Source organism: Hemicordylus capensis, chromosome 2, assembly GCF_027244095.1.
Source record: "Hemicordylus capensis ecotype Gifberg chromosome 2, rHemCap1.1.pri, whole genome shotgun sequence".
Lineage (NCBI taxonomy): Eukaryota > Metazoa > Chordata > Lepidosauria > Squamata > Cordylidae > Hemicordylus > Hemicordylus capensis.
This window is the reverse complement of record NC_069658.1, coordinates 294,854,515-294,882,210: the sequence shown is the minus strand read 5'-3', so window position 1 is coordinate 294,882,210 and position 27,696 is coordinate 294,854,515. Positions and strand designations below refer to the sequence as shown.

Here is a 27,696-nt window from a genome sequence, read left to right as displayed (position 1 = left end):
CGCTGATTTCAATAGGGTTTTTAGCTACTAACTTTTGACAATCCATACATAATCCCCCTTGCCATGGAAGCATGTATATGCTATATGCCAATAAAACTACTGATCCTGCTGAACATACAAGTCAGGGCAAGTTAATGTGCCCCAGTATTCTTAATAGCATTTGCCTATTATGATCTTAATTATCCCAATTTTCATTTAAAAAAATGTTTTTAGTTCTACATTTTTAAAATGCCCTGTCCAAAATGAAGCACAAATAAATTATATTTTTCATATGTTGTGATTACTAAATAGGATGTGGCCCTTGTGGGGACCCTGAGTAGCATCCATACAAGTTTGGTCCAACTAAAACTCAATTTCGAAGCCCAGGCCTCATTTCAAAAGCCCTTTGCTCAAACTTTGAATGCATGTGTTTGTTTATATTGACACCTGTCACTTGGTAAATAGTTCCCCAAATCAATTTCTTTGAAGCTTTGGTTGTTAAGCAATGTTAAGCATTCTCTAAATGGCTCAGATACTTTCCCCTTTCCTGCAATGGCCCTGTACAATGGGTTTTCTGAGTCTGCCCTGATGTGGTAATTCAACCTTTTAATCTAATTTCCCTGCTTTCCGGGTAACCTGTTTTGCAGTAATAAGGATAGGAGTTATTTCTAGTTCTTCTTCAGGTGAAAAGAGATCTCAAAGAGGACTTATTCTCAAATATTTATGGCAAGAAGAAGGCCCCCTTCTTCTTCACCTGAAGCTAACTTTGTTCTTTGAAGGACAAAGTGCACTTGCAGTTACTTTCTTAAAAAGATTACCTGAACTTTGAAGCTGACTTTTCAACAATTACAAAGCAAGACCACCTGGCTCGATCCAGATCATATAGTTAGGGACAATCTAGATAAAGTATCTCATATCTTTTTGTTTCCTTAAAAGCCCGTAAACTCTGATCCTTTAATAAGCAGTATTCTACTTCCTCCCCTACAATCAGACTGTGCTTGAAGATTGGTTTCACACTCCTCCCTGTCCAGCCCTGCTGGCTCAAACAACTAAGATATAGGAAGCTGCCCTAGTTCAAGAGGAATGCCTTTTTAGGTGTCTGGGGGACATTTCCACCAGTACTTGTGGTCCCATTGAGGATTTATTCTTTTAAAAGAGGGTCCTGAACAGTGTTCCCTCTAAGGTGTGCCCATGTGCATCCGCTCACAGATTTTTTGATGTCTGCTTAGTTAATTTTAGATCCCGCTCAGGTTGAATCAGGAAGTTCCCACTCTGAATATACGTGCACATACATTGTCTTGATACTGCCGCCCAGAACAAAATTCATTCCACACACAGATGAAAAAAATTGGTGAGAACACTGGTCCTGAATTATAGGGGGCGGTAGTGCTTGATTGATAGGGAGATTGTTTTGGGGTAGTCTTGAGGGTTGCTGAGCCGCTCTTATAACTCTGATCTTTCCCCTAGTCATGGCTGCCTAAGATGGTGGATCTGAGGCATCATTGAGAATGGCTGATTTTGTCTAGGTGGAGAATGTCATAAGTACATAGGAAGCTGTCTTATATAGAGTCAGACCATTGGTCCATTCAGCTCAGCATTATCTCCTCTAACTGACAATATGGTTCTGCAGGGTTTCACAAAGAAGTCTTTCTCAGCCCGATCCAGAAATACCAGGGACTGAACTAGGGATCTTTTGCATGTAAAGCAGATACTCTGCCACTGAGCTACAGCCCCATTCTCTATGTCAACTAGAGAAAGGAGGTTACATCAGGTGATAACAAGACGTTCCACTGCCTATTTTTTTTTCATTATAATCTTAATTGGTAATTACTATCTTCACATGTTAGCGCACTTGTACCTCAAATGTTCACATGTCCACCATCCTGAATTAGGGTGGATGACATCATCACAAAGTATGCCACTGAGGAGTCCCCACAACTGTACCAAATTTGGTTCAAATTGTTTAGGCAGTTCATAAGTTAGCCCACTTGCACCTCAAACATTCACTTGTCCACCGTCTTGAACTGGGGTGGATGACATCATCATGAACTACGCCATTGAGGTATCCCTGTGTGTCTCTGCACTAAATATGGTTCAAATTGGCTCCCACTTCGGCCTGAAACATTCATGCATCCATTATCTTTAATTAGGGTGGATGACAGAATAATAAACTATGCCTTTGAGGTGTCCCCATGTGTCCCTACAATTGTACCAAATTTGGTTCAAATTGGTTAGGCGATTTACAAGTTAGCCCACTTGCATCTCAAACATTCATTTGTCTGCCATCTTGAATTGGGGTGGATGACATCACCACAAAGTATGCCATCGAGGTGTCCCTATGTGTCCCTGCAACTGTACCCTTCAAATCAGTTAAGCGGCTCACAAGTTAGCCCACGTGCCTCAAACATGCACATTTCTGCCATCTTGAATTGGGGTGGGTGACTTCATCACAAACTACACCGTTGAAGTGTCCATGTGTGTCCAAATTTGTTTCAAACTGGTCCAGGCACTGTGAAGTTGATAAGAGGGACACATGGAAAACACACACACACACACACACACACACAGAGAGAGAGAGAGAGAGAGAGAGAGAGAGAGAGAGAGAGAGAGAGAGAGAGCTGGGTGATCTCATAAGCTTACTTTCTTTAAGAAAAGTAGGCTAAAAAGCAAATGGAGTAGCTTTAGCCTAATTTCAGTCTAGGGTTTGCCTCGATTTTTGCACATATGAACACAACTGTTTCAAAAAAAACAGGTTGTTCACCTGTAACTGATGATTTAGTGGTGATCTGTTGTATTCATAAAGAATGGGGTTCTGCACCTGCTCAGTGACCTCGCAGACAGATTTACTAGCTCCTCGTGACACCCACCCTGCCCTGCACGTGTTTCCGTTGAAACTGACAGTTGGGGTGCAATTTTCTCAGTTTCTTGCAGACCACCATATTCAGATGATCATGTACTGCCATTTCCATGGTAAGATTTTTGTTGATGTTGTTGTTGATAACATCTACTGTTGCAGGAAGTTCAGGAGGGTATTATGAATACAACAGATCTACCAGATTATCAGTTACAGGTTTATCTAGATCATGATCTGTTGCATTCATAAGGAATGGGTGATTAGCCAGCTTCCAGCCAAGGTGGCAGGCACAGTAGACCCGGAAGCCTATTGCAACACCCTTTTTAAAACACTCCTCCCAAAGCCTGCCTGATCAGCAGATGGCAGGTCAATGGCATAATGTTTAATGAATGGCTGCTGTGTAGACCACGTTGCTGCTGCACAGATATCCACTATTCAAATTCCTGACAGATGTGCAGCTAATGATGCAAATGGTCTGGTGGAATGCACCCTTATAGTGTGCAGTGGATCCATGCCCTGCAGTTTATATGCCTGTACTGGCATCTAAACTGTACTGTAGTGGACAGTCTCTATGCCTGTCCACTAACCAATGAGATAGTCATTGGCATGAGATTGGCCGTCCCTTTGCTTTGCCCTTGTAGGCCACAAAAAGGCATTTTGTTTTTCTAAAGCTCTTGGTTCCCTGCATATAATACAGAAGAGAACATCCAGAGAATGAAGTGCCCTCTCCAGTGGCATGTCCGGATTCTGGAAAAAGGTTGGTAATATTAGTGAGCTCACTCATTTGACTCACTGTAGTGATTACTATAAGGAACGTCATGTTTAGGGTGAGCAATTTCAAGGTAGATGCCCCCAAAGGCTCAAAAGGGCTCTCTGTAAGGGTGGACAAAACCAGTGACAAACTCCACTGCTCCATGGATTTTCTTACTAGCGGATACAGATTGTTTCTTACTAGCGGATTACAGATACAAACTCCACTGCTCCATGGGTTTTCTTACTAGCGGATACAGATTGTTTATACCCCTTAAGAACTCCTTGCAGTCTGGGTGGGAGAAAACAGTGGTGCCATCCCAACCCCTATGTTTTGAAAAAAGAGCCGCAAGATGGACTTAGAGTGACACATTTGCCAAACCCTTGAGTTTCAAAGATGTCATATACAGCAAAATCTGTCGCAACGTCACCCTATCGAGTTGAAACCCTTGAGTGTTTTGCATACTTCTTGAAACACTTCCACTTGCAGCCATAATGCTTTCTAGTTGTAGACTTTCTATTGTTAATTAATATTATCTTCAGAAGCCTAATTTCCACGCTGTTAAGTACAGAGTCTTTACTTCTGGGTGCAGTACCGCTCTGCTGCCCTTTGTTAGAAGATCTGGCCTCAGAGGGAATCGGTGGAAGATTCCTTTCGCTAGTCTGGGTAGCAATGCAAACCATGGCTGCCTAGACCACCATGGTGTCACTACAATGCATGTCGAGTTGTCTCGTATCAGCTGTGCAAGTACCCAATTTATCAGTGGCTGAGGCAGAAACATGTAAAGGAGTCCCATGTTCTATGCATGTTGGAACATATCTCCCAAGGATCCGCAGCCCACATCCACCCGTGAGCAAATACGTGGGCACTTTCCGTTGGATGCAGTGGCAAACATGTCCACACCTGGGTGACCCCATAGACTGAACACTTGCAGGAGAAAGATGATGTTGAGCTCCCATTTGTGATGGATGAATGGATTGGCTGAAGTCATCCGCTAGCACATGTAGAGTTTTGCAGCTGTCCCCTGAGCAAACGCCAGACTCCCTCAACACCATTGCTTCAGCAGCAATCGGATTGAGTGGAATTAGTAGATTTTACTACAGAGGAGGAGTTTATGGGGGAAGAGGCAGCACATGATCCAACTACGGCTAACACACTGCTTTCAATGCTAGATTCAACCAATAGCACCCCTTCTGGCTCGACTTTCCATGGATTTTTGAGCAGTGGCCTTGACATCAACCTTGATGTCAAGGAGGTTCCAGCCCTGGTCCCAAAGACACCATTGATGTCTTGAGTACACTACACTCCCGGGGGATCCATGATGTGGAGATCAATTTCCTTCAGCTGCTTGAATACCACCTCTGTGCTCTCAGTCGAGGTTTTAGACTGCATCTTAACAGATCCTGACTGTTCCACTGACACCAGCATTGCAGTTGACCTGAAGTTGGACGAGGCATTGGTGGTTGTAGCGCCTTGTCATAAAGTGTGGCACGCAGCCACAGAACCCGATTTTTCAGCATTTGTTATGAAAAAGAGCAGCATATCTTGCAAGCCGCCGGGTTATGCTGTTCTCCCAGATACATCATGACAATCCGTGGACATGATAATCCGTAGACAGCAATTTAGCTCTGCATTTCACACAATACTTAAAGGTTTTCTTAGTCCCCATCGCAAAAAGGGCACATACTGAGGCCCAGAGCCCCAAGGTGCAATGGCAAAAACAAAGTCCAAAAGCACCTAGTTTAGTCCTTTGTCAAGCAGTCAGTATGTCAGTAGGAGTAAAATTGTTTTCTCTCTTTCTCTCGCTTTTAGAACTAATTTGAACTGAGAAGCCAGCAATGAGGTGTTGACACTTTGGCGGTCAAAGAGAAGCAGAGAAAACGGCGCCCCCAACTGCCAATTTCAATGGAAGCACGGAGAACTTGCAGGGCAGAGTGGGCATCACGAGGAGCTAGTAAATCTGTCCACGAGGTCACTGTGCAGGCTCAGAACCTCATTCCTTAAGAATGCAATAGATCACGATCCAGATTAAATGTTTTGTCAGACAACATGCCCACTACCTGCAGTTAGCACTAGCATGGTCTACTTTTATGAAAAGTATGTGCAAATTGCATGCAGGCAAAATATGTAGAGTTTTTCATGATGACACCTGAGATCTGGGAGCCAATATCAGTCTTGCCATTATTAGGAGATGCAACCTATCCAGCATATATCAAATCCTATTCCTACCAAAGTGATAACTGTAGTGTAGATCTTGTCTGTTATAGAATCCAAGCACAATATCAAAAGGTATATGGATCCATGAACATGATGGTATTCAATATCATGCACAGCATAAAAGACAGAGGGAGGTGTATGAAATTTTTAGAGACTAGTGGCCTCACAATATCAGGAAAGCCTATAAGGGGATGGCTGAAGCCATTTAAGGCTCTTTCAAAGGCTACAGTTTTGTATCCCTTCCATCAACTCCCAGCCCTCAAATCTGCATAGAGGACTTATTTGAAATGTATACTTGTCACTGAAGCAAAACTCTCTCTCTTTCTCTCTCTCAGATTTATCCATGATCTGAAACAGTGGGGGTGGGGGAATCCAAATCAGCAAAGTGCACAATGCAAAAAGCATCTAGATGCTGACCAATCAGTACTGGACAAACCCAAACCAAGAAATACAAATGGCCTCTGACTTAGGGAAATTTTGTGATTTGTAAAATGCATTTAAGTTGGCATTCATTCTCATTCCCCTGAAGGCATCTGATGATAGATGGAAGACCAATGAGTAGCAACAGACATCACGATGGAACTCCCTTAAGCTGTATTGTCATGGGTCAAAGCTCTCACAAAAAAGTGTTACAAAGTATTCTAGGATAGCACTAGAAAATACAACTGAAGATAGTTGATAAATTGTTATCTTAGATGAAGTGTGACTGACAACTTGTAATTTAATGAGGAACTAAATACTCACAATGGGAAAGTGACTGTGGCTTAATTTGGCACACTGAAAGGTGTTCCTGAAACAATGCCAAAGTAAGCATTAGGACAAAGATGCTGATCTTCCAGACTTGTGTTTCCATGACCCTCTTGCATGTCTGTGAGAAACAAATTTCTTCTGGTTGTTGAAAAAGAAAGCTCAACAGCTTTCACCATCCTTGGTCACTCTGTATCTATCAAAGTGGATATCTCCTGTCCCAGGGCAACTTACCAAGCATCTTGGTTCTTTTCAGAAAGAGTGATGACTATGTTGGCTTGCACATGTGCACAGGATGTAAAATACTAAAAATTAAAAAATAAAAATAAAAATTGCCAAAGGACATTCTTTGTAGCGAGATAGCTTATAGGAATTTGCAGAATGTTCCGAGTTGGAACGGCCTGTTTCGAGTGTTTCAAGCTTGGAACAGAACACCCCTCTTTTGAGGAGCCTGAAATGGAACAAGACTGTTTGGAATGTTCTGAGTGTAGATTAACATTTTAGTGACCAGCCTCCTCTCTCTTTAAAGAGTTAACTGGAAGTGAACCCTTTCTTGACTGATAGACTCGTGAACTCCAGGATTCAGCTAATCAGCACACCCGATGGTTGGGAGCTAGAGAGCTGTTGCCAGGAAGAGAGGTCTTTGTTAGAAGAAGAGTTAGGCTGGAGGTGCTCAGAAGGACAAGCGGCTATGGAATTTGGCTGGAAGAGAATAACTCTGCAGATCCTTGAAAGACAGGAGGTCAGGATGCTTGAATTCTCATCCAGAGTTTGGTGAGTTCAAGGAAAGGAAGCCTGGGCTTTGGCTTCGGGAAGATTAATTTAGGGAAATGTTTGTTTAGTCAAGACTTTGCGTCAGGGAAGTTATATTTCTTTGGTGTGTGTGCTTTTGCATATTCCTGATATTGTTCTATTATGATTTAACAATAACGTAGTTGAAATAATAAACATTCGCCTACGCCCAACCTACCTAGGGTGTTGCAAAAGACTCTATAAACATTTAAGTGTGCATTAAGACAACCTATTTTTATTTAAGACAACCTAAGTATTTTTATCTTTATCTAAAAGCTGAGAAAGCCTCAGACAGAAGCAGTCTGTAGTAACTGAATATAACTGTTTTTTAGTTTTCTTTTTACAAGCCTCTCTGAGTTGGTTTTTAACTCAGGAAAGGGGGAGTGAAGGGGGTTTCTCTGGTGCAGACACGTCCTCAAATGGTCTACAGCTATCAGTTTTCTCACAATGTGTAGGCTTGCACGTGGAAGGTTTTTGTACTCATCCGATAACAAAATTCCACCCCAAGCCCAGGGAGGTTTAAGCTCTGTCAATAAGAGGGGTAGTGGTGGCAGCATTTTGAACCTACCGATAATGCAGAAGAGTTTTAGGAGAAGCCTAGCCAGGCATCTCCTCAGGGATGATTCAGCATTTCTTTCCCTCACTTGAGCTTGCTCTGAGACAAAGGCTTTAATCCACTACAAACTAGTGAGCGTGGCTCTGGGGGAGGCAAGAGAGGTACCTTTAACATTTAATTAATCCAAGCCCTCTTACCAGTGGGATACTGGGCTGCCACTGCAGTGCTCTAGCCAACTTCCCACACAGCGGTGCATTTCTGGAGCATCTCCATGCATGTGCAGAGGCCAGATTACCTCTGGCGACATGCCACCATGTGGGATGTGCGGATCATCCACCCCCATTTTTTTGGGGGGGGCCTCCTGACCTCCAGAGGCCAGGTGAGCTCCAGAGATGTGCTGTCATGTGGGATGACTGGAACAGTGCTCTGGCCAGCATCACGCATGGTGGTGGTGCATCTCCGCACATGCACAGACGCCAGGTGAGCTCCAGACACACCACCATATGGGATGCCGGCCAGAGCCCAGCCATGGTGGCTTGCAGTGCCGGCCCATTACTGCGGGTGAGAAGAGAGCTTGGATTAATATTAAAGGTACCTCTCTCACCAACCCCCAGCACAACCCTCAAAATGTTTTTTTAAAAAATTAAGCTGGAAAAATTGGAATGCTCCAAACAGAATGGTTCTGTTCCACTGAAACATCGAATCGTCCCAGTGTTTTGGTCAGAATGTTCCGGCCGTATTGCATTCTGTGCCGAGCATTCCAACCTCGGGACAGACTGCAAAACCTATTCTGTGCACATCTCTAATAGCTAATGCAAAGAAAAGTTGCTCCCAACTCCAGAATAACTGCATTTGTAAATGCATACATAGAGCTGTTGACACTAAGTGAGAGACTCCGACAAACAATAGGAACGTCTACTGTACTGTCATGCACTTTGGGGTGGCATACAATTTTATTAAAAACTGTATGTATGACAAATGTGAGTGGAAGAAGCCGAGCATAAGTTTATTAATTTTAAGATATGACATTAACAGCTGGTCCTGCTGATCTAGGCTTGGCCATTTCAGTCATCAGAGAAAACATAATACAAATTAATCCAAGTTATCCAAAGAGATCCTCCAAATCTATTCTTTTTACAAAGACATCCAGTTGATACATAGCACGTATTTCATGAATGTGTCTTATGATCATGTTGCCCTGCGCAAGCCCCTTTGAAATATATGCAGGCTGAATCTCAGCTTTGATATTTAAATAGTACTTCTATTTATATACCACTTTTAAACAAAAGCTGTCAAGTGGTTTACACAGACAAACAAACAAACAAAATGGTTCCCTGTCTTAAAAGGACTCACAATCTAAAAACAAATGTAAATGTAAACAAATGTAACACCAGCAGCAACAACAGGAGGGGTGCTGTGCTGGGGTTGGATAGGGCCTGCTGCTCCCACCCCCAAAAAATGTAAGAGAATCATCACTTTGAAAGGGCCTCTCTGCTCAGTTAGCAAGAGTTTCTGTCTCTCTAGGGCAGAGGTCTTCACTATTTTTCAGGTGAGGATCATTTTGACAAAAAAACCTTCAAAGTGAGAGCCATTTCCCATTGTGTTGACCTCCACTTTTCCCAGCACCAGAGAGCTCTCTAGGATAAATGAGGTTCTGTAACATCTGCAAAGGTGCACACAGAGCTCTGGCAAGTGTAATCTTTCCTAACACTTTCCCCATAAAGATCTATGGGGAAAGCGCTGGAAGGGACCACACATCCTAACACTCTGTGTGCACCTTCCAAGATGGCACTAGGGGTCAAGAGGACTCTGTTTCCCTTAAAGGAGCCCCACTAGTGCTGGGGAAAGTGCACCTCCATGCAATGCCAAGAGGGCTGCATGGAGTTTTTGGTTTCAGACAAAACCTTGCACAGGCCTAATCAACAATTAATCCATACACGTAGGGATGATGGGAGCGGCCACAGGCTCCTGGGTGCTGCAATGAAGAACACTGCTCTAGGCTGTAGAGTAAGATGGGGAAACATTTGTTAAAAAACCAGAAACCATGCACCATGGTGGGGTTTCTGGAGGGTTTTGCCCTGGACTCACAGTTTTTTAAAAATTATTATTTATATTCTGCTTTTCAACAAAAAATGTTCTCAAAGCAGCCAAAATAACAAAAGGAATGAAATGATGGTTCTCCTGGGCCTTTTTAAAATTTATTTTAAAATTATCCAATTCCGTCATCCAATCCCTTTCTCCCCGCTCATTTACTGCCCTCTCACCAGTCCTGTCCTCCCTCCTCCTCAACTAACCCAACTTCTGCCAGGAAACACATAGAAACTGGTAAAATTTGAATAATATCTATTATTTGCATTTTTCCTGCTTGTTAACACGTGTGATTCTTGGCAAAACTCTTCGAACTTTGACAAGGTTAACGAAGGCACTCAAAAGGAACAAAGGAACATAAAAATAAAAAGGCATTTCAAATGTTTGATACCCTTAGATTCTAGCACATAATATGGGTTTAATAGCAGATTAAAACACCAGAACGTAGTGGATCTTTTATTTCTATTTTTAAAATTAATAGCCACCATCTGCACTATCAGTTTGTTGTTATGGTGATCAACACCACAGAAATGTCTATAATTTTTAATTAAGTACTTCACATTTTAAATTCAGTCTTTTCTAGTTAAAAACATGGCATTGAGCATAAGTTTTAAAAAAATCATTGCTGACAGCTAAGAATACGTTTCAGTGAAGAGCTTTCAAAGTCATCACACTGGAAGAAATAAAAATTTCCTCCAATGGTTTGAACAAGTCTACAATATCATCCCGCTAACCCTTCCAGTGAAATGGGAGTTTTCAGGAAGAATTAACCTTAATTGGTTGCCACCTGCCATGAATGTGTGTCCCGTTAACAGGGAACAAAATCAGTTTCCTGCCATGAATGGAACTTTTTTAAAGGAAATGTGTGAATTTCTTGGGGGGTGGGGGAAGCACACACACACCTGTACGCAAATGCTGTCAAAATCACAATGAGATCAATTGCTTGTTCTAAGAACACTACATACCTCTAAAAAGCAATGGCCTTAACAATATTACTCACAAATTTTTGCCATTAAAAATGTGAAAGGAAAAGTTGGGTAGACCACCTGGGCCACCTCTTTAGTTGTTCAAAGTATCACTCTGTCTTTCATTCCTGTCAGAACTGGCAGCGGGATCTAAAGATATTTATATGTTATTTAAAAAGCACAGCGTGCCACTTACAAGCCTTTTATTCTTTAGTACTTCTGGCATTTCACATCAGCTACACTGAAAGTTGGCCTTGCCAAAAGCTGTGTTTTGAATGTAAGAATTTAATGACCCATTATCTTAAAGCAGTGATTAAAATCTACATATTATTTACTGCACCTCTCCTTTGTTTAGTTAGGGACACTTGCCCTGGCAAGAGACACTTGCTATGTTACTTCCCTTTCCTCTCCTCCAATCCTCCACATAGATTTTGGTCAGAGATGGAAACAGAGGGTAGCATCCAGTTAGTCAGAATTAAGTGCCATTGAATTAAATGGGATTTAGGTTAAAAGGAGAAAAATAAATCTCCCTCAACTCCCTTCCTGCCCAGATAAAGTCTAAAGGAAGGGAGGTGGAAAGGGAAAGAGAGTGACAAATATCAGAGAATCTGACACACCCAGGATCAGAACCCAAGAAAAGAGTGGAGGCTCTTCCATAGCCCTGCCGCCGAGAGCAAGACAAGAACTTGGAGGACCCTGCTCCCGCGGCATATTGGAAAGAAGCGTAATCTACATAAGCCCTGTCTATTGGTGGAGCAAAGTGAGATGAATGACTCATCATATATATACCCTCCAAAAGTGTGGGAAAATAAAGTAAATAATTCAGAACAGTGGCTGACATCTTAACTAATGAAGCACGTGCATAAGGAGGAACTGCAGGGATGCAAATGAGACCCTCACAACACACCTCCAGCCCCTCTAAGCCAGGGCTGTACAAATTTGGCCCTCCAGAAGATGTTGGACTACAGCTCTCATCATCCCCAGGCACAGTAAACAATAGTCAGGGATGATGGGAGTTGCAGTCCAACTGATCTGGAGAGTCCAAGTTGTGCATTCCTGCTCTTTGTACACATTTCTGTGCAAGCCAGTGAAACTTCCCAACTTTGCCCATGCTCTGGTAGCAATCTGTAAGACAGGCAACATGTTGCTAACCCTCAGAGACACATTCCCTCTCTTACAAGATCACTTCCAGAGTGTAGAGAGACTGGGGGAGTTACATGCAGGCCCTAGCTGTGTCCCCACAGTCACACATGTGCTTCCTTAGTTAGGATATCAACCAGAATTAGCACTGTTAACTTTCCTTGGTACTTTATGGGTTTCATCACATAGTTTGAAATGGTAAAAGCAGGTTGCTCAACCATAAATTATTCTAAGTGATCTGTTGACATTCATAAGCCTGGGTTCTGCACCTGTGCAGGACCTCGAAGGTGGAATTTCCAAGCTCATGGCGCTCACGCTTCACCCCTCGCACTCAGTGCGGCCATTGATTTTGGCAGTTAGAGTGCCTCTGCTTTGGTTCCTGGACAACTGCCTTCAGATGACGATCATCCCATAGTGTTTCTCCCAGCAGGTCAGTCATTATGTTTTTTAAAAACTTACTGCATGCTTACTGATGCAAGGAGGATGGAGGGTCTTATGAATGTCAACAGATCTCTTACAGATCATAAGTTACAGGTGAGCAACCTGTTTATTTGTATCATGATCCACTGCCATTCATAAGCCTGGGTGTTTAGCGAGCTTGTAGGACCCTCTTTAAAACACTTCTCCCAAAGTTTGCCTCCGCAACAGAGCAAAGGTCTCTTGCGTAGTGCTTCACAAATGGCAATTCTGAGGATCATGTGGCTGCTTTACAAATGTCCTCTGATTGTATGCCTGAAAGATGTGCTGCTGATGTTGCATAAGCCCTGGTGGAGTGGGCCCTAATAGTGCATGGAGGTTCTATTTTCTGAACTTTGTATGTCAAAGCAGAATAACTCCACCAGCCAGACGTCTTGACCCTTGTAGGTTAAAGGTTTTGCTTTACCCTTGTAAGCAACTGTTTACTTTTATGGAAGCCCTTAGATCTTTTTAAGTAAAATAAGAGTGACCTCCGTACATCCAAGGAATCGGGTTTCTGAAAAAGTCAGTACAATATCCTGATTCAGGTGGAAATTGGATACTACTGTCCGGCTTTTGGGAGGAGGAATTCTCCAAAGCGCCCTTTCTGCTCTCTCGCAGTGAATTATAGGCGCGGGCGTTGCCTCAGAGTTGGAGAAGGAAGGAAGTTTATTCACTTCACTTTTGGGAGCCAAGAGCCTGAGTTCCTCTCCGGGAGACTGTCAGGCTCACAAACCCCGTCCCGACTGATCTGCTCATCCTCGGCAGCCTCTGCCTTAAATAAATCCATGCACCTCAGATATTCCTCCCTACTTTCAGCCGGCTCCATCTTCCCTGGCCAGGCACATGTCCTGGACACCCAATCCCTGGCCTCCACAGGGGGCTCATTCCCCAACTCCACCCCCTGCCTTATCATTCCTCCAGCTGCTTGCAGCTGTGGAGCTGCTTTCCTGGCTAGTTCCTCTCCACCAATCTGCTGCTTCTTGGGCGACGCCTGCCCATCCCCTGGCAGCTGTGGCATGTCTTTCTGAATCCTCTCTGGCTTCTGAGAGGTAATTGCCGGGGCTGTCCTGGTGTCTGGAGCCCCCGGCTTCTCTACCGGCTGGGCGGGCCCACCTCCCTGTCTCAGGGAGGAGGGGTAGAAACCCCGACAATTACTTTAGGATGGAACATGGGGTCTATCCATATGAGTACCTTGTCTGAGTAGAATCTAGTATATGGAGTGTCAATTCTTAGAGCCGTTAACTCACTAATTCTTTTTGTGGTGGTTATGGCCACAAGAAATGTAGTTTTAAAAAAGACTAATTTAATGGTAGTAGTAGCTATTGGTCCAAAAGCCGGTTCTGTTAAGAGTTGATAGAACTAATGACAAACTCCATTCTTCAATTGGTTGTCTCACTGGGGGAGGGGTATACATTATTTATCCCCTTCAGAAACCTCTTGTAATCTGGATGGGGAAAAGCTGTCCTGCCATCCCAGCCTCTGTGTTTCAATGATATTTCCGCCAAATGGACTTTCAAGGAAACATTTGCTAAACCATTACTTTTTAAATTTGTCAAATATAAAAGTACTTGTCTAACTTTCACACCCTCAGGAGTGAAGTTCTGTTCCCTTGCATACGACTGAAACCCCTTCCACTTGTAAGCATAGTTACGCCTAGTGGAAATGTTTCTTTCATTTAATAGTATTTCTTCTAGAAGCTAACTCTCTATACCGTCAGCTTTAGTTGTCAGGTTTGGATGTAGTATCTGACCTCCGTTCTGGGATAGCAGTTCTGGACACGGAGGTAGCCACCAGTATTTGCGTTTCAACTGTCTGAGTAAAAGAGGAAACCATGGCTGGCATGGCCACTATGGTGTCAAAAGAATACAGGTGTTCTCTTGTAGAATTTTGGCCATAGTTCTGCTCAGCAGTAGATATGGCGGGAACATGGAAAGTAGTTCTTTTTTCCAACTGCACTGGAATGCATCCCCCATGGATCAGTTCCCCTGCCCTGCCCTGCAGCAGTATTTGGGGCATTTCTTGTTCTGGTCTGTTGCAAACAGATCCAGCAGCAGAGTACCCCAGGAGGTGAATATTTTGGATATGTACTGTGGATGTATCTCCCATTCGTGGTGTTGCAAGCTGTTGCCCTGCTCAATTCGTCTGCCAGAGTATTCTTTGACCCTTTTATGTGCAGGGCATCTGGGTAAATGTGGTGAACAATGTACCAGTTTCACAGTTGGACACTGAGTGCACAGGGGGATCGTGAGACCATCCCTCCTTGCCTGTTAGGTAGTGTTAAGTATTCAATGGCGGTGGTATTGTCCAGATCTATCTGTACTACCTTTCCTCCTGTTATTGGAAGGAATGACTTTAAAGCCTGGAGCACAGCTAACAGTTCCAGAAAATGTGGAGTTTCCTCTGTTGCAGTGTCCACAAACCTTGCATTTGGCAGTCTCCATAGTGCACCCCCAAGATGGACAAGGATGCATCAGTAATGACCCATGCAGCAGGAGTTGGAGTCTGGAATGGTACTCCCTCCCCTGGTTTGCTTTTGATCAGGCCTGCACAACATACGGCCCGCGGGCCGCATGCGGCACGTGAGGCCTTTTTTCTTGGCCCGTGGGGCCATTCTGCTTGTCCCCCAACTGCCCACCCGCCTGCCTCCCTCCCTCCCGATCCAAACCTCCATAATAATTTCTCGGACATGTCTGCCATTCTTTCTAAATGTATTGCGGAAATCTCGCGAGAAGGGCCGGAAATCTCGCGAGATGGGCTGCGAGAAGGGCTGAAATCTTGCGAGAGGTGAGACTTCCATAGCTACTTCTGGGGGTGAATGGGGAAGAAAATGGTGGCGGGTGGCAGCAACCCGCACCGGAGGCCACGCAGGGAAGGAAGAAGCCACAAGAGGAAACCTTGTGGAGCCGTCTGCCGGCAAGCTGGATGGGTTCTCAGTGCCAGCAGCCCAGAAAGGCAACAACGAAAGGGCCATGCCGGCGAGAGGAGGTGGCGGGACAGACAAGCGGGCGGGCGGAGAAACAGCGGCAGGGAGAGAAAGCGGCAGTGAGCGAGGTGCCGAGAAGGCCTGTCGGGTGTGCAAAGAGGAGGCCATGGAAAGGTTAATTTTTCTTTAAATTTCTGCTGCTGCGCGGCCGGGGGATGGCTGTGGGGGGTGGGGGTGAGCCAGGGGTGGTCCTTCTTTCCTCTCCCCCAGGCGTTGGCGGCTCCCATAGCGACTCAGGGCCTGTAGCGATGGTCATTCCTACTGCTCAAGGACCCTTGCCTGTGCATCTCTCTCAAGCCAAGCCTCCTACCCCATCCTTTTCATCTTTCTTTACACTTCTCGCTTCTTTCCCAAAATTATGAGAAGAGCTTCTCATATTTCCCCCCCCCTTAAAAGTGTTCCATGTTATGTGTGATGATTTGGCAGAGGTGGTTAGGAAGAACAATGCATTTTATTATGTATTTTGTACAGATTGTATAACATTTATATTATTAAAATGACTTTTAATTCAACTTACTTCATATTAATTTAAATTAATCTTGGCCTGCTAGAATGTCAAAAGTTAAATTTTGATTAAATTCATTTTTAATTAATTTTACTTTAATTTAATTTAATTTGATTGATTGATATTAAGTGTTACTCTAATAATCAGCACCCTAAGAATTGACCTCGGCCCCCATGAACCAAGTCACCGGTGGTTTCGGCCCACCAGGTCATTTGAGTTGTGCAGGCCTGCTTTTGATTGTCCACAATCTCATGAAATGTAAGACTGAGGCACGAATTTCTAGGCTCTTCTAATGACTGTCTATGTTGGACTTGAATGCTGGGAGGAACCAAAGTTGAAGAAAGTGCATCTTCAGTTGGGCATATTGGACAGTCCTATGGCAGGAAGCCATAAATCCCAGTAATCATGATGCGATGTGCTATTTGTGTTGTTCCAGAGGTTGTGAATCAATGTACTGCTCAGTTGCCACAGTTCTTTTTGTACGTATGCCCAGGACTGCTCCAATGCAACTTATCCTCTTTACAGGGTCCAGATGCGACTTTACCAGTTCACTTGGATTTCCAAGCTTTCCAGATGATGTAAAACATACCGTACATTTTCTGAGAATGTAACTCTTCTTTTTCTTGTGATGCAATGAGCCAATTGTCAAGGTATGGAAATACTGCAATACCTTCTGTTCATAGATGCGCTATGATCGCACTCATGCATTTTGTAAAGACGCTTGGTGAGGTTGACAACCTGAATGGGATCACCTTGTATTGTTACATTGCATTTCCTACAGTGAACTGTAGAACTTTCTGTGGTTTTCCTGTATGCCAATATGGAAGTAGGCATCCTTCAGATCCAATGTTGCAAGCCATTCCTCCTTGTAAAGGAGCAGCAGGATACCTTGCAACATTATCATGCAGAACTTCCTGGTATGGACATACTTGTTTAGCCATCAAGTCCATTGTGGGCTCGATTCCCCCATCCCCCTTTGGAATTTGGAAGTAATGGGTAATATATCAAAGCCCTCTATTTGATATATTCACTACACAGGGGCAATTGCACCCTTTTCCAACAAAACTTCACTTCTTCTATTAAACTAGTCGTTGCTGGTGTATATCTCATGCCTGAATAAACTGGCAGGGTTTTCAACTCTATTGCATAGCCAGTAGTGACAGTGCAGAGTACCCATGAGTCTGATGTAATTTTCTGCCATGCAGGTGCATAGCGTGCTAGTCTTATTGAAGTGGAGGTTTGAGTTGCAATTGGTGGAATGACTGGAGCATCAAAGGAGCTGTTTATTGCTGTCCTGTTGTTTATTGCAGGAGCCCAGTTGTTGTTTTAGTTTTTGTCCATAACCTTTGCACTGATCTGGCGGTAGGGCCACCTGAAATCCCTGCATTCTCTAGGCTTAAAGGCTTGCTATTGGCAACTGTCAGGTCTGTAACAGGAAGCTGAGTAAGACAGGGCAATAGTTGAAGTAAATTTTCCATGTAGTTTGGCTTTTCCATTGTGTTATCCATCTCTTTGCTGAATAAGCCCTTTGCATCAAATGGAAGGCCTTCAATTTTGTCTTTTGTTTCATTTTGTAGGTTCACAGACCAAAGCCAAGCATGCCTTGAGATCAACACTGCTGTGGACAGAGTCCTCAACTCCAAGTGCTTGGCAGTACTCAAATGCAGTTGTGTGATGCTAGCTGACTTCACAAAGGTGCCTGCAAACCTCTTTCTACATTCTTTATTAGAGTATGGACATCCTGATGCACTTTCCCCCACAAGGAATGATGATACTTTGCCATGCAGGCTACATAGTTTGCTATTTTTATGGACAAGCATACTGCAGAATAAACTTTCCTTCCCATATCACTTTTATATCCTTCCTTGATGATTGGTGCCTAACAGTGATGACTGGATTTTGTAGATGTTGCACAGGCTATCACTAATAAATTAGGAGTTGTGTGTGATTAACAAAAAAGGGACATTCCTCTTCTTGAACCTGATAGAGAGTTTCCAGTCTCTCAGAGGTTGGAGTAGAAGTATGGAGTACCTCCCATGCTGCTTTGGATATTACTGGGAGCACAGTAAGTGCTAGGAAATGCTACAGGTTGTGCAAAGTGGGTATTGTCATGAAGTCATATCGGGGAACCTTTATGTCTGTGGTCAGTTTTTTTAACTCCTGACCCAAGGCTTCAGCCATCTCTGAAATTTGTATGTGGTAGGCCTTCAATTCCTTTGTAGAGGGAATTGAAGGTGTAGGCTGGACATTCTGTTCTGGCAACAGGTCAGAAGGGTGCTCAGCTCCCGTAGACTCAGCCTCAGAATCCAATGTGGAGCTGTAATAATTCTCTAATGAGGCTCTCCCTTCTCATTGCACAGTTTGTGCAGAAGGTATAGTCAGTTGTGTGGCAATTGTGTCTGCAGGCACAGAGTGCATCTGAGTAGCACAAGATACAATCTCTGGTAATGTACTTGTTTGAGAGGAGGCCATTGCAGCTGTCGATGCCCGTGTAGCAGGAGTCATAACTACAGGTGGCAGGATGACTTGAGTGTGAGCTGCCATTGGGATTGGGGCTTTAAAGAGTGAAGATCTTAGATGATCCAATGAATGGAGATGAGATCCAATGAATGGAGACAGTCTCCTCTCATTCATTCCATAGTGGAAACCTGTTGTGCCTTCCACAGACAATATTCCTCTAATCACATGGAAGTCAGGAGATGCAGTGCATCTATATTCCTGATGTTCTCCCCAACTTTTGGGAGTCCTTTGATCATGGGAGCAGTCATACGTTGCAGGTAAACCACAATGACCAGTGCATTTCCAGCATGAAGTACATTGGGAGTATTCTCTTTCATTACCTTCAGTGGAGAAACCACTTCAGGTGTGAGAGGTAGGTCTAGGAGAGTAAAACCATGCAGGAGACATAGATGGTGTCTGTGGTACAGCCACAACCTCATCATCTAAATCTCCATCCAGGCCTGTAACCAGCCTCAAAAAAATTTGGTGGTGGTGGGGAACTGCAGAAGTCAGGGGAGGCAGGTTATAAAATGTTCAGTGAAAACAGTCAGTGAGGCTGGGGACAAAAGATAATTTTTTGGTGTGGCAGGTACACACCATGCCACCAGCTGGCTACGGGCTTGTCTCCTTCCACATCCAGCCCTGGGCTGAGAAAACCTTTAAACATGGATTCAGCTGGAGTACTTTCTGCTGAGTCAAGGAGACAATAGGGATCGAGTAGCCACTTCACCCAATGTAGTCCCCATTTCTTGCATTGGGGACCGCTCTTCGAGATCAATTATCAACCCCAACAGATGCACTGTGTCTCAGGGGCCCTCTCTCGATGCTGATGCTGACTGGCGTGGTGTTTCTGCCTTAAATATTGAGAGCGATGTTGCGTGGCATATATGTGGCTCAGCCATCGAGGAAGTAAATATCTCAAGAAGTTGATGCACATGATCCGTCGATATTGAGGGTAATTTTGCCCTCTATGGAGTCAAAATCGAGCTCAGTGTCGATGGCATAATGGCTGCAGCCCATGGTGTTGATGTCAACTTCAGTGTGGAGCATGTGCCCGGCATTGCAGCAGGAGCATCATCTCCTGTAGACCAGTAGGGGTTGGAGTGTGTGCGCCTGAGCCCGAGGCAGTGCTTCAATCCCTGTGCCTCTTAGCCAAAGGGAAGACTAGTAATTCTTCCTCCAAAGATTTGTACTTCTTATGGGTCCCATGGTGGGTCAATGTTGACCAGCGTCACCCAGGCACAGAAGGCAAGAGTCATGGTGGTCCGTAGATGGTAATTTGCCGCCACACTCAATACATCTCTTAAGTGTCTTTTTAATGTCCATCAGGATTAAACCCAAAAATGACATTTCTTTTAGATTGTGAGCCCTTTGGGGACAGGGATCCATCTTATTTATTTATTATTCCTTTGTGTAAACCACCCTGAGCCATTTTTGGAAGGGTGGTATAGATATCAAATTAATAGATAAATAAATAAATAAATTCAATCTGACAGGAAAAAGAATAGTCAGAAAACAGTCCAAGTCAAAGCTAAAAGTATTACTAACTTTCAGTTCTTTTTACACTCAAAGAACCAATCGGAAAACTGATGAGTACAGTCCAACAAGGTGTACATTAAGGCAGTTGGAAAAGAACTAAAGCAGAGGCGCTCTAGTCACCAAAATAAATGGAAGCACTGAGTGCAAGGGATGGAGAGTGAGCACCATGAGGAGCTTGGAAATTCCACCTGTGAGGTTTTACGCAGGCACAGAACCCAGGCTTATGAATGGCAATGGAGCATAATATAGCTCCATTAGCAACAAATATAGTTGCCACTTATCTGTTGTGAACCGCCCAGAAACATAAGTTGTGGGCGGTATAGAAATATGTAAAATAAATAAACAAACTTATCTAGTGCATACCAGCTTTACAGAGGACACTTCTTAAAAACAGCACAAAACATGAACATAACTGGTAGATCCACTTAACTTGGTAGGTTAGTGGGAGTCTTAAGGCATCAGAAGTGATGCTTCCCTTTTCTGAACTCTTGCTACATTTGCAAAAATCATAGGAATAGTTTAGTACTAAGTTACAGTGATTGATCCAATTGTAAATGTGCTCTGGAATTATTCTAAACTAGTGCTGGGACATTCATACTGTGGCTGAGTTATTCTACACTGACCAGTATGGAAAGATCCACAATAGGAACCAATATATTCTATCCACCCAGACAGGGCTAGAATCTTATTTCGCCTGATTTTCCATGACATAGAAGAAAATAATCCACAAGGTACTAGCTTCCCAGCATTATGTGTAATTATGAAAAGAAAGCCCAAAGAGAATCAGAAATAATAATTGCTAGAAGGAACTGCAGCAAGAAAACTAAATAGACGTGTTCCAGTCAGTGAGGAAGTTAGCCCAGGAGGAGATTCACCTCCAGTGAGCTCTGCATCAAAAGACATGCGCAAACACAACCAGGTGCATGTGACTACCAATGATAAAAAGCAAAATTATAGGGAAAGTACTTTTCCTTCTCCTCAAACGTGTGTTTGTGTGAGAATCAGTCCAGCAATCCCCAAACATGTGCAACTGTCCTGTTTCAAGATCAAAATAGCTAACCGTGCTAAAATTTATCAAACTGCTGCTGATAGCTATGCTTACACTATCTGGGTTAAAAGAAAAATGAGAAGAAAAATGAATCTGACAAGAACATAATGAAAATCCGAGATCTGGCAGTTGTATTTCCTCACTCTAATCAGTGACAGCCGGTAATAAGTCATCAGTGCAGAGAAGGCTTAATATTACATGGGTTTAGGATGCTCAATTACGCCCATTAAACTCCAACAGCAAAACACACACACAGCCATTGTGGACTTCTCTTGTGAGACACAATGAGGTAGTACACACAACCATTGGCCACCGCTTCCAAAGGCTGCGGGGAACGCAGGAGCCTGCCTGCTTTCCCCAGCAGACGAGAGGCTGCTGTGCTTCCCTCAGCTGCACCACGCACCTACACGAATGGTGGTACAGCAAAGGCAAGAACCGGAAGTGGGAGGACTTTGCCCTCCTGCATCCCAGAGTGCCGAAAATGGCCAGAAAAGGTGGCGGGCCAGGGGGAAGCCTTTTAATCTGGTGGTGATCATGCTCATGATTGCCTGCTGAAATTCAGTGAACCACAGGTTCATTTAACCTCAGCTAAACGCCAGCTTTAAAAGTTGGGCCAGCGGGGGTGGAAGCACCGGGATCAGGAGCAATCCCGGCGCTCCATACGAGTGGCCCAACCCTAGCCTGGGTTGGGCTGCTCATGTGACTAGCCTCAGTGAGTTCGGACAAACTGTTCTGTGATCCATCCCACTATGGATATTAACTGAGCTAGGAGAGGCTGCATTTGCTTCCACCTCTTTTCATTTTGATACTGGAGGCTTGTGTCCAACTCCACCTGTCTGGGCCAGCTCTTAAGAGACACACAGAGGTCTGGAAGTTTGCAGCCAGGAAATTACAAACAGGGATAAGGGATTTTTGCATGGGAGTTTAAAGAGGAAGTGTGCAGAAGAGGCACACCGAGTGTGTTAAAGCACCAAGCAACATGGATAGCAATGGGAGTGTTATAGTCACCTGCAGGATATGTACTACCTTTGCTTTATTACTGAAGATAACATTAGCTACACCTTCTACAAGTCTTGCTGAATTTCAAGAAAAGTTGAACAGGCCTGAGGCATGCCTTTCCATGCTGCAATTTATCACACGACTTCCTGGACAGGGATGAAGAAGCTCTCCAAGAATGACAACAGAAGGATGAAGAAGTCTGACCAGAAGGGGCAGAAACATGAAAGCATGTGACAGGAGCAGGACAATCAGGAGACATTTGGAACCACTGGAGCTGAGCACCAGTACAAGGCTCTTCTATGGAGGGTGAGCCACAGCCACCTGAAAAGTTTGCTATCCAAGACTCCATGGAACAGGAAGGAAGACAGTTCCCCATGGAGGGAACCCAACTACTGCCCCAAGAAAAAGGAGACACGTGGTGGGTGACTCTTTTCCAAGAGGAACAAAGAGAACAAATATTTTATCAGGGTAGGTATGTTGTCTTCCCAATGCATGTATCCAGGATGTGACGAAGAGGATACCAAGATTCACCAAACCCACCAACTGCTATCTTTTCTTGCTGATCCATGTGGGAAAAACAGGTTGCTTACCTGTAGAACCGCCAGCACCCTAGACTCCATTTAGGTCAGGCGCTTGGCTGTGCTGAGGTGTTGGTATGTCAAATCAGCTGATTTAGATAAAGCAGCCATCTACTTGGTGCGAAATCAGTCAGGTAACTCAGGAAGGTCCGTTTTTAAGTCATCCCATATAGAGAGATAGAATCTCACCATACACTATATATAGTAGGCAATCTTAAGGGAGAGGCAAGATGCAGAGTAGAATTGCCTGCCGATGGCATCCAGCTTGCGACCTTCTCTGTTGATAGGAGCAGAGTGTTTAGGCACAGATTTAGATTGCAGTGCACAATCTATCATGGGGGAGTTAGGAGCCGGCTGTTTGAAGAAGAAAAGCGGGGGCAGGAAGCCTCCTGTACCCTATAGAGACTCTCCAACCTCTTTGATATTGCCAGAGAGGTAACTGGAGCCTCCCAGGAAACTTTAGACATGCCCACTAACACAGGCAGTATAGGCAGCGCAACTGGATGTGCAGTAGTGGTGGAGGAGAGAAAGTCATATATTAGTCATATACTAGCGGGCAGAGTCCAAATTCAAGCCTTAAAGCCTTGATCATCTCCACTACCTGGACTCGGTAAGATTTTGTTTCCTCAGTAGGGGAGCCAGATGGAGCAGGAGTCACCTGATCATCAGGCAACATGGCAGAAGGGGGTTCAGTGAGAACAGAATCCTCATCAGAGGACTTTGAGGAATGATATTCTCCTTCAGAGAAAGGTTGTTCCTCTAATGCAGGGGTGGGGAACCTTGGCCCTCCAGCTGTTTTTGAACTACAACTCCTACCATCCCCAGCCACAGTAACTGTGGCTGGGGATGATGGGAGTTGTAGTTCAACAACAGCTGGAGGGCCAAGGTTCCCCACCCCTGATCTAATGGTTAAACAGGAACCAGAGGTAGAGACAGGTCTGAGACAGGCTGAGTAGGACTTTGAGTCTGTTCATGTTCCCTTGAGGGGGACTGCAAGACAGGCACAGGTGTAGAGTGCATTAACGGAGCTGAAGGAGCAGCAGGATGTTTTAAGTTCTCTGCAGGAGGATTGTCCTTGGGAACAGGAGTGCCAAGTTCAGATAGGAGGCCTCTTAGCTTCATGGTCTTCCATCAGCAGTAATCCTCAAAGCCATAGTGAAGACTAGGAGAAGCAAAGCACATCTTACCCATGTACCTGTCATGCATACACACATGACCTTGGTCAAGAGCTCCTAAGGAGCTAAGGGAGCTGAGAGGACGTACTGGTGGATGAGGAGCCAAGTAGTGATGAAGTTCTCTCCAAGGGTAGACTGGCAAACATATTGGTGATTGCCACACAGGTGAGGCTGAAGAGTTTTAGGCACTGCTGAAATAGGGGCTGCATTATCATCCAAGCCCTCCATAAGAGGAAAACTCCTAACGTGGCTGTGGAAGGTGTAGTATTGTTGGAGCCCAGCAGGGACTCCAATCGATGTTGAGAGGTGACTGAGGAAATGGATGAAGGGTCTAGTAAAGAGCGGCAGTGCTCTGTTGGATGCCGAGCCATCAACTGAGGGGAATGGCCAGGTGTAGATGTTGGTGATCTTACCATTGGAGAAGGTGGCTGAGATGGTACTGGAGACATGTGCACTGTCGAGACTGTCAATATCGGTGGTTGGACCGGCACTGATGTTGTTGTTGAAAGAGAAGAGTGAGTCACTGTCGATGTCAGAGGAATCTTCCTAGGCAGCATCATCAGTGCCAGGGCAGTTGATGTTGATTGCTTCGGCGTCAAAGTCCTAGAGATGTCTCTAGATGTAGAGGTCAACAACCTTGGAGACTTGGAGGAGGTACCATTGGTCAACATTGATGTAGACTTTGATGTCAAAGCTAAGGCAGCTCCAGAATGTCCCTTGAAGTTGAGCAGTAGAAGGAGACATAAGAACATAAGAGATGGCATGTGAAGAGAAGTAGTAGCCGGTGTTGGTCGACTTCGAAGTTGATGAGGAAGAATGCCGACGCTTGGACTCAGGTTGTTCAGAAGAGTCTCAGTGATCATGCTTCCTCTTCTTTTTATGCTGATCACCTTTGTCCACAGAAGCTGGCTTATTAAAGGTAGAGCCTTCCGGATGTTTAGAGAAGCTTGACATGGAAGCAGTCGATGCTGATGATTGTGGATTGATTGGAGTTGGCGCGGAAGACATCAAAAGACTCGGTCTGGGTATCAGGAGATGGAGCACATCCTCGTAAAAAGTGGCTCTGAGCCTGAATTCTCTGCACTTTCTCGTTTGTTTAATGAACAAGAGGAAGATTTTGCAGGCATTTACATTGTGATCCTCCCTCAAACAAATCAGACATTCTTCATTCCTGTCAGAGGACAGTAAGGTGCCTCTGCAGGTCTTACAGTACTGAAAGTTTTCGTACATACATGAGGTAAAGAGTAGAGAGGGACAGGCCAAGTCAAAACCAGAAATTTTCACTGAGTCACCAAGTTAAGGGGAGTTCTGAAAGGGGGAACAAGAGGGACAAAAGTCAAACCGAAAACACAAACTGACCAGATTAGCGGGCGATCTGTAGAGAATAGTAGAGAAAAGAGTCTAATTTCAAGCTGAAAAAGTCATGAGAAACAATTTCTTCACAGGAACAGGCAAGGAGAACAGGAGCAAGAACCTTCATATTGCTACTAGCACGGTGGATGAGAAGGAACTGAGAGGGAAGGCACTCTCCCATCTATTTTAACGGACACTGCCTCAGAATGCTGGAGAGCGCCTATTGGAGCTATGTATTCCTCCACAGAGCAACTGCACAGGCGTAGAAGACACAGTTGTGAGGGAACATAGATCACCTCAGAGATCAAATGATTGTCAGAAGAAATCTGGAACAAAATCTTAAGGGATAACAAGGCAATGAGTAGGAATCTGAAGGAGTTGAGTCCACAACTGATGTTTTCATTTATTCTTCTCATGGAATGTCAAAGTACAGGAAGAAGAAAGCAGAATTCTCGGAATAAACAGCTGGTATGAAGACTGTGTCATTTAAAAAAGGTTCAGATTATTTGACCACGTCTTATGCTACCTACAAGAAGGACTCCTGGCACTAGACAGGTTGTATCGCATGTAGATTGTGAAAAATGTGTTTGACAGGAATAGAATAATTGCTAAAGAGAATCTAAAGGAATAACAAATCTGTCACCACTCTGACCTTCCTGTAGGATACTGCAGTAATGCAAAACATGTGGGTTCACAATGAAAAGTCTGAAGGGAATCCTTCATGTAGATGTTAATTGGGGTTCCTGTCTCCTGTGTAGGGATGGCAGGCAGAAAGAATTAGGTAGGATCTCATGGCAAGAAATCCTAAAAGAGAAAAGAGTCAAAGAGGGATGGGAGATTCTGAAGGCAATAACAAACAATTCCCATGATAAGGAAACATGAAAGATATCTAAAAAGATAGTGTACAGAGAATACTCCGAACAGCTGAGAAGCAAAAAGAACACATACAGGAAATGTGACATACAATGTCAAGGTGTTATATGCAGTGCAAATGAGGCAGCCAGATTGGTCTATGAGATAACACGAAGAGACCATATAACACCAGTCTTGAAAGAACTGCACTGGTTGCCAATATGTTTCTGGGTGAAATACAAAGTACTGGTTATCCTCTCTAATAAAACGCTTGGTGTCCGTCCGTGGACGGACACCAAGCGTGTGTTCGTGCCTCGCCTGTTCTGGGCATGCGCGGAGCGCATGCCCAGAACAGAGCAAGGCAGGCAGGACCCGGCAGCCATCTTGGGCGGCCAGAAACAGCCGCCCTGAAGAAGCTGGGACTGCGGAGGAGGTGGACACTGGCCGAGGTGCGGCGGAGCCATGGCCGCAGCCTGGCTGCGCCGCCGAAGCCGGGCGGGGGGAGGAGGCGGCGGGGGAAGCTGGCCGAGGTGGCGGCGGAGCCGCCGCCAAGGCCTGGCGCTGCCGCCACAGCCGGGCGGCTGGGAGTCCTTGGGGCCCTTGCCCGGCCGGGGAGACCGGCCGGGAATGTGAGGCGGGGGCGGCCCGGACCGGACCGGCAGCAGCGCCCCCAGAGTCCGCCCGGCCGCCGCCGCCCACTCTCCCGCCCTCCCAGCTGCCCAAATTCTCCTTCCCCGCTTCCCGCCAATGATTAAGGGCCAAAATGGCCCAGGAGAATGCCTCCGCGGCCGCCAACCACCCTCCCAGCTGCCCGAGACCTCCTTACCCGAAGCAGCCCACAACAGTCGGGCGAACTGAAAGCAGTTTTTGCGAAGAAGAGAGGAGCTCCCGAACAGAGCTCCTCTCTGTGCTAAGCCTCTTCCCGAACTGGTGCTTTGGGTGCAAAGGATGCCTATTGCGTCCTTTGCGTCCATAGCAACAGTTTGGGCATTGGCTTAGCACAGAGAGGAGCTCTGTTCGGGAGCTCCTCTCTTCTTCGCAAAAACTGCTTTCAGTTCGCCCGACTGTCGCGGGCTGCTTCGGGTAAGGAGGTCTCGGGCAGCTGGGAGGGCGGGGGGGGGCGCGCAAAGGCCAGAGGGAGTGGGGCAGGGGGGGAAAACTCTCCCCTACTAGCGCCCGTTATTACAACGGGCCTGAAAACACTAGTTACCTATAAATGGCTTGGGTCCAGGCTATTTAAGAGAGTGCCTCCTTTGTCATGAATCTTCCCACCTTTTACAATCTTCTGGAGAGGTCCGGTTACGGTTGCCACCAGCTCATCTGGTGGTGACTCCGGACTGGGGTTTCTCTGTGGCTGCCCCAGGGCTTTGGAATATGCTCCCTGCTGAAATAAGAGCATCTCCTTCTCTGTTTGTTTTCAGGATGACCCTCAAGACTCTCCTGTTCTCACAAGCTTTTAATTAGAATTTTAATAATTTTAGTAATTTGTTTTATATTTTTTACTGTTTTATGTATTTTAACCTGTGATTTTTAATATTAAAATTTGTAACCCACTTAGAGATTTACATATCAGGTGGTATAAGAATATGACACAAACATATATACATACATACATAA

At 44.8% G+C, this 27,696-nt stretch overlaps 1 protein-coding gene across 5 annotated transcripts in view; it reads right to left on the bottom strand.

Annotated features, from left to right (window-relative positions):
• IFT122 (intraflagellar transport 122) overlaps positions 1–27,696 on the bottom strand; it is a 125,081-nt gene that overhangs the window by 42,687 nt on the left and 54,698 nt on the right. The window lies entirely within an intron of this gene.